Source organism: Myodes glareolus, chromosome 12 (assembly GCF_982192425.1).
Source record: "Myodes glareolus chromosome 12, mMyoGla1.1, whole genome shotgun sequence".
Lineage (NCBI taxonomy): Eukaryota > Metazoa > Chordata > Mammalia > Rodentia > Cricetidae > Myodes > Myodes glareolus.
Window position 1 is genome coordinate 54,281,693 of NC_142037.1, and position 8,566 is coordinate 54,290,258.

Here is an 8,566-nt window from a genome sequence, read left to right on the forward strand (position 1 = left end):
AATGTGAATAAGATATGAAACTTTGCAAACTGTGAAGTTTTAAATGAAAAATTATGACTAATACCTATCCCTAAATTTTTCTACATTATATGAGTCCAAAATACAAGAAAAAAAACCATTACCTTATTTTCTATTTGTTTGTTTGGTTAAATGTTTATATAGGACTGACTTGCCTGTATGTTTGTCTGTGTATTATATGTTGTTCCTAGTGCTGGAGGGAAGAAAAGAGCGTCAGGTCCCTTGGATCTGGAGTTTCAAACACTTATGAGTCTTTCTCTTGGTGGCGAAAATCAAACCTGGGTCCTCTGCAAAAGAAGTAAGTACTCTTATTCAAAGAGCCATTTCCTCAGTTCCAAGAAAAAACATTTTAAATAAAACTTTTATTTGGATGATGAATAACATAAAATCTGATGCATTCTGTTCCTTGCCTGGAGTCTGACATTTACAGAGGAACACATATAATTTGAGAAAAAGAAACAACAACAATAATTATCAAACATGGAATGGAAAGGAAATAAAGATATCTTAAATTTTAATTGCCTTTAAACACTAGAATAAATCTGAAAAAAAGTAAGATTAAGTTTATAAGTACAACCTATATTATTGCTAGTCTGAATTAATTTTCCTAACTACTCTATGTTAAAAACATATATATATATATATATATATATATATATATATATATATATATACACACACAATTCCATGGTCAATTTTTCCCAATGTTATTAAAGAAGAATAAAAGCAAAAATGAGGTAAACTTAGAAAAAAAATCAATTTCTATTATACAAATGTGAAAGTAAGGGCAATTTTTTTTATTAGATTTGAAAAACCTTAAAATTAGATTGTCCATAAAATACTATAATGGTGAGTTTTAAGATCACTTATTTTTATACAGTTTCTATTTAATAGGAAAACAATCTAGAAGGACTGCAGCATATCATCAAAATAACTAAAATATTCAAAGGACTTAGAACACTTAACAGAAGCTCTTCTCTTCTTTATTCCCTTACTACTTCATCATTTTATGAGAATTAATTTAACTAGCCATAAAACTTAGTATGTGATATATCATTAAAACATGTAGATAGAAATTCTAAGTGATTCTGTAATTTTTAAATGTTTACATTTATTTCAAGTGTGTGTATGTGCATATCTCTCTTTCTTTCTCACTGTGTGTTTTGGGTCTGTATGTGTATATGTATTATGTGTGTGTTTGTGCATGTAGGTATGCATGCTATTGCAGACTGCTATGGAGGCAAGAGGAATTGGTTCTCTGTGGTGCTTGACTCACAGACTCTTGTGAGCTACCTTCTGTGCTAAGAATCTTACTTGTTTCCTCTACAAGAGTAATGAACTGTTTTAATAGTTGATTCATCTCTCAAATCCCTCTAAGAGTTAATTCTTATAACTATACTTTGTTCATTATTTCTTTATTTTCTCTCACTCCTGACTATATACTGATTAGAAGGAAAATAATCTTAGAGGTAGTAGCTGTATATAGAAATTAGATGAAAATTTATCTGCCACATACATCTGTGGAAATAAAGAATGCCTCATTTTGAATATTCTTGATTCCTGATTATCATAGCTAGATCTTTTATTAGTAGTATAATAAAGAGTCATATCTTAGATCACCATAAAAACTTATCAGATCAACCATGGCACCAACAAAATTATTTTTCAGATGTAAAATTTTACACAGAGATTATCTTTGTGTTTTAATAATGGAATTCCATATTTTCTCGACAAATATATATTTCTCGATATATAGCAATCATAAGAACAGTAAAACATTAACTTCATATGCTTAGGGACTTGACTGCATATGATAATTTAATTCTTATAATATAGATTAAAGGAAAATGCCTACACATGAACTTTATAATATAATTATAACTCTGCACTAAAGACCTCATGGGCAAATAAAGACCCAAAGAAACTGTAATAGTCAATTATTGCATACTAAATTGGAAAGAGACTAGTAAATTGAGAAGAAGCAACAATGTTACAGGTGAAAGCTCAGCAGGTAAGTAATTTTATCAAGGTCGAAGCAGCATATTTGGTTGTATTCTGTTGAGGTCAAATCTCCCATTATTTATTTTTTTTGATTCTTTTATTGTCCCTTTTCTTGTTTCAGTTGCTTTTCTCTCATACTATACTTCCTTACCACAGCCTCTCTTCAATTCACTCCTTCAAGTCTCCAGCCTCTCGTCTTTCACAGATTCATTGTTTGTTCTTTTCCCTTTAAAAGGCCATGCCTCCATGGATATCAAGCAAGCAAATATGACAACATGTAATAAAACTACACATAAAGTCTCATACCAAGACTGGAAAAGACAGCCCCAATAAGAGAAATAGGATCCTAAGAGCAGACAAAAGGATCAGAAACACCCCCATTCTTATTGTTTGGAGTCACACAAAAGCCCAGAACTAAACAAGCACAATATGTGTGCAAAGAACTAAACACACACCCATGTGATTTCCTTTACACTTTCCTTGAGACCCTATGAGGCCTACTTAGTTCATTCTGTAGATCATGTTCTATGGCTGTTCTGAGCATCCCTGGCTCCTATAGTTCTTATTTTTCCTCTTCTGCAGAGTTCTCTGAGTTCCGCCTAATGTTTGGTTTGTGTCATTTTATCTGCTCCCATCAGACACCATATGAAGCCTCTTGGATGATGGTTGTTCTTGGACCCATATATGACTATAGCAGAATATCATTAGGAATGATTTAATTGACTTTTTTCCACTCACGTTTAGTTCTACCCAAGGTATTTTCTCAAATGCCGAAGAAACACTTAACTAAATGTTCAACAGGGACATGTAAGTCAAAACTATTCTGAGTTTCCACTTCACAGTTGTCAGAATAGCTAAAGTCAACATTACAAGTGACAGCTCATGCTAGGGTAGGTGTGGAACATTGTTGTTGGAAATTTGTACAGTCACTATAGAAATCAATAGAGAAGTTTCTCAGAATTGATCTGCTACATGATCCAGCTATACAAGTCTTAGACATATACCCAAATGATGCTCCATCCTACCACAAGGACTGTTGCTCAACTATGTTCATAGTGGCATTTTCGTAATGCCCAAAAACTGGACTTAACCTAGATGCTCCTCGACTGAGGAATGGATAACGAAATTGTAGTATATTTACACAATGGAGTATAACTCCATTGTTACAGACAATGGCTTCATAAAATTTGCAAGCAAATGAATGAAACTAGAAAAACTCATTCTATGAGAGGCAGTAAATATCCAAAGGACAGAAATGATATATACTCATTCATTAGGTGATATTAGCTGTTAAATAAATTATAGTAAAGCTGCATTACACAAATCCATATGTTAGGTAAGTAGGAGAGCCCTAGAGGGGAGAAATGGATCTCCCAAGGAAGGGGAAATAGATTTTGCTGGTAGACTTGGAGAATGCAGAGATGGAAACCTGAGGAACCATTTAAGGGAAGAAGGAATGGAGTTAGATAGAGGAGAAACAAATCCAATTAAGGGGCATTTTGATAAGCAACGTGGAAACCTAATGCAATGGCAATCTCCTGGAACCTATGAGGGTGATCTTAGCAAGGGCCCATATTCATGGATGATATGGAGCCTGAAGCAGCCACCTTCTGTAACCAGGCAAGTATTCCAGAGTTGTTTCTAGGACACAAAACTAGCCACAATACTTTCTGTTTACACCCTGTCCTGCCTAGGATGTACTATCCAAATAGAGGTTAGCTTAATAGTGGCTCAGAGTTTGTGGGAATGACCAACAGTGACTGGTTTAACTGAAGACATACATTACCAGAGGGCGCCGATGTCAGACACTATCCTAATGGCCAGGAATAATAATAATAATAACGATAATAATAATAGTAGTTATTATTATTATTATTATTATTTTGAGTCTTTCCATATAGGAATGTCATCCCTTGTTTCACAGAAACAGACATTATCAGAATGATTATCATGTATATAGTATCTTAAAAGTACACTTACTTTGAAATAGCCAATTTAAGTATAAGATATATATGTTCTTTATAATAAGCAATCCCTTAGCCCTTTCAATTTAACAGGATATTCTAAAAGAGCAATCATTTCTCATGATTATACATTTCATGCATGCCAAGAATCCCCAGGATGATGATGGATGAAATAAGTCATCAGCTATTCTAATGAAATCAAAATATTTGTGCAAAATAATAGCTTTTAAAAATATTTCCATTAGATTTTGACCATTAGAAAGGATGACACCATTTGCTTTGTGAAATACTAATGGTTATTGCTTTCATATTGAAGATGGGAATAAAATATTAACTTCAGGGAGTCAATTATCAGGCAGTCTAATATCATTCCACGATTAAGCATTGGTGTAAGAAATATCCTTTATTGATAATGAAGCCAATATTCAAAATTTAAGAACTATGTACTTTGTACTTATCTACACTGTGATGTGTGATGTTTGTTTATTATTCATAACCCTCCTCTAGAAACTATATAAACTCATTTAAATTGAATTCCATTAATGATGCTGATAATTTTATGGGATGTTTTTCTGTTCACTCTTTGGATAGATTTTTCTGTATTATAGGGGTTTTGTTATGTGTTCTAATAAAATATTTTACTTTAAAATATTCACTAAAGTATCTCAAAAATTAAGATAAATATAAACTACTTAAAATTAAATTTTACATGCTAATTTATATAACAATATTTTCTGCCTAGAACAGAGCAAATATTATAAAAATTATGCTTTTATTTTATGCCACTCCATATGTTTCAGTTTTCTGATGTATTTTTATATCAAGACAATAGTATTTAAGCTGTTATAGGTCTGTGTAATTTTATTCAGGAAAAGAAAGATATTCAGCACCATACTTTTCATAATTAATTTGAGATATTCTGATTTCATTTCAAGATGAACTTCACAAACGTTATTATCAAATATCACCAGCAAAACCTATTTCAGATCGTATTATTTTTAAATACACCAATGCCTGTGTATTTCTTATCTAAAATATTTGTGACCAATAATGTTTTCAATTTTGAATATTATTGGAATGTAAAATATTCACATAGATGATGAGAAAAGTTGAGGACAAGACTTAGTCTTAAACACCAAATCCATTATATTTCATGTTCAGTTAATGTTTAACATTCTGAAGGATTTATACTCAGTGAGTTAAGTGAACCTAAATAGTAACTACGGCTGAAGTAAAGAATAGAATGTTCTATCATTCCCATTCTTCAGAGTTTTCCATTTTCAATGAATATAAACTTCAGAATTTGTTTAATTTATTTTCCACCTTTACAGTATGCATCATTTAGTTTCTTTCTTTTTCAGAGTTTATTATATCTTTATAGACTTTCAAGTTTTATATTTATATAATTTCTGTTTTTATTATAATTTTTCCAGTTTTCTTCTTATTTAATCTATACTCTTAATTTTGTTTTTCAGTTCCAGCAACATACGCAGCAAAGCAATTTACATTTGTTCACCTCACATAATTTTTATTTGGTAATCAGACTATTTTATGCATTTTTCTTTCCCTAGGCAACTACCTGACATGTCAATATGTTTAACACTGTATTGTTCTCTGAGGACAAATTTATTGCTCTCTGAATAGGTTTTCTAGGTTCTCCTTGTAAACTCTCAGTTTATCTCTGTGGGTGTTAATGTATTTTTGCATACTCAAAAGAACCATAACATTCAAAATAACATCAGGACCAATTCCCACTAAGTCATTTAATCTTAAGGGATGCTTTCAGAAAGCACAGTGCTACTTTGCTATGGTTTGTTAAGTAAGTGATAATGGCTTCCGCATACCACTTACTTAGTTTTGGATGCTTTTATAGTTATGCATGACCTTTAAAAACATTCTGTTTAACATTGCTGGCTGGTTCTCCATTAGCTGAATAATGAAGGCTCAGCTTCTCTCTATGTGTGGGAAACTGTATCTCTGTTAGTCCCTTTTTGAAATGGCTTTTCTGCTATACATTTTTTGGAAATGCTTCCTTATCACATTAATGTCACAGTTGACTCTCTGACTTACACGATAAAACATGAATGAAAGTAGCATAATAGTAACTTAGAACAAAAGTGTCAAGACCTACCAGCACCTGCCAATTTCCCAACATCACAATCTCCAGTGTGGTTAATGTTGCTCCATTACTTATGCTACCTGGGAATTAGGATAACAGGGGACAGATGTATAGTAAAATTGATAAAGATAAGTTAAATTCTGAGACTTTAAGGTCTATTATAGAAACTATAATGTTAGTATTATGTATTTGTCCAAAATAATCTCGCCGATTTTGAGATAAATATTTGACTTCTCAATCTGAATACAATTGATCATTGAACTATTTCTCCATACATTATAGTACACCAAACTAATTACGCTAGTACTGATCATACAGAATAAGTCATTCTCAGTTCTGTAACTACTGAAATCATTTTCAAAGGACTGGCTGAACTTTTTGTATCCTTCATTATCATACATAAAAATTCCCACAACTTAAGTGCATCGTACACTTGATAGTTCATTCAGATCCTTCCAATTCCTTTGTTCAATCAACGGAGCATTGTTCTGCTTCCTTTACTTTCAATACACCACTTTCAAAATATTGTGTGACAACTGTCTGGCACCAGGTCCCAACATATTTCTAATCTACCATAATATCTCATCTGATCCTGAAAGCAATCGAAGTTCCAGAACAGAACAAGAAATTCCATTATTTGTGAGATCCCAAAGTTATTACACATAAATAAATAATATGTCTTGTAGCTACATCCTCAAATTGGAAACAATAACTATCCTTTTATGTTGTTTCATTAGATGTTTTACTCCACTGTGTGAGTATGTGAGCTTTTCCAAATAAAGTATAACTATTTATTACATATCAGGCAAAATAAATTCGAGCAACTGCAGTCAATACAAAGAAATCCATATGAGGACAATGATATCAAGATTATTTTGGAAAATTCTGTGATATAACTCATGTTTTTCTTCATGAAAATTCAAAATTTTGTCTAATATTTTTTTAAGAAAACAGTCTTATTTTTTGGGTAAGATTTTATTCTTCATAAAATTTAGAAAGAAATGATTACAATTACACAAGGATTCTTCTTTTTGCTGAATTATTCCTATCTAGGAAACTAAATTTAGAGGTATATTACACAACACAAGTTCCAAAAACCCTGTGGATATCTTTAATCTAGCATAATATGAGGCATATATGTTGATTACTTGTTGTCAACTTCACTGGACTTGGGATAGCCAAGGGAAAACTTTCTGGTGTGTTTGTGTTATGAATTACGTGTGTGTGTGTGTTCCCGTACACTATGAGGCACTCACAGACCTCAGATAACAGCTTATGGGTGTCATTTTTTTTTTTCCTTTTTGACCATTTTGTTCATAGGGCTCAAACTCAGGTCCTCCGCAGTTAGAAACTTCTCACTGATCCACTGCATCCTCTCTAAAGTGTTGTTTTGTCTTTGATTGTTTAAATCCAAATAGGTGGGAGTGTCCGCATAACATAATCTGGGAATCTGAGCTGAAGAAGAATGGAGAAAAAATAAACAGATAAGGAGATTCCAGATAAATAGCTGCATTCATCTCTTCGCAGTTTCACAACAATGGATCAAATGCCATAAATGTTGCCTCCCAATGGAGAGAAACTAAATTCTCCAACTATGAGTTAAAGTAAATCCTTCCATGAACAGTAATTTTTCAGGAGATATTTCGTAACAGAAAAAAATTAATAAGACTAACACATTACAATTTTCTTAAAGACATATGAAGTTATGCTATATATTGATTTGTAAATATTGTAAATAAGACAAGAGTAGTAATAGTAATGAAGTGATGATAGCAATATATTTTAATAAATTGTTAACATTAAAATGCTGAGATTTAATAAAGAGGAGATAGTATACACAAAGTCAATATGGCACTAGCAAAATTTGTACATTTGGAGCAATAAGGACAAATAGTAGGAGAGTCCATCGCTCAAAACACCACTGAATTTAAAACTTTGAATTGCTTATTTTTCACTTTTTAAAAAGTCTTTTTAACTCCAGCTAACTGGGTTTGCAGAAATCAAAGCTATAAACAACATGAATGTGGATCCAGCTTTTATTTTCTTTGATTCTTTAATCTCTGCTTTTTATCTACAATATGTTGTCCTAATCCTCAGTACTGCAGCTGTGATATATGGATTAATAGAGAAGAAAAATTTAGCCTGGACAACAGTAATGTTTTCAAGTGAACTGGATTCTTAGAGACTTTACCAGTTATCGTCACCCTGCTACTTGCTACTTGGCAAAGTTTCAAAGTTTCAAAGTGGTTCAGCATCTGACAATCTTCAGATGTATTCTTGAGCCATTTGTTATATATCAGCATTAGTACAAAGAGCTAGGATCCTTCCAGTCATAGTCTTAGCTCCTCGTCACTACTAAGTCTGGACATTTAATAAACATTTTATATGGGTATTATAACTTAAAGGATCATTTATCCAAGTAATTCACTGGAAATATTGCTGTACTTTAAGTATCAAATCAATT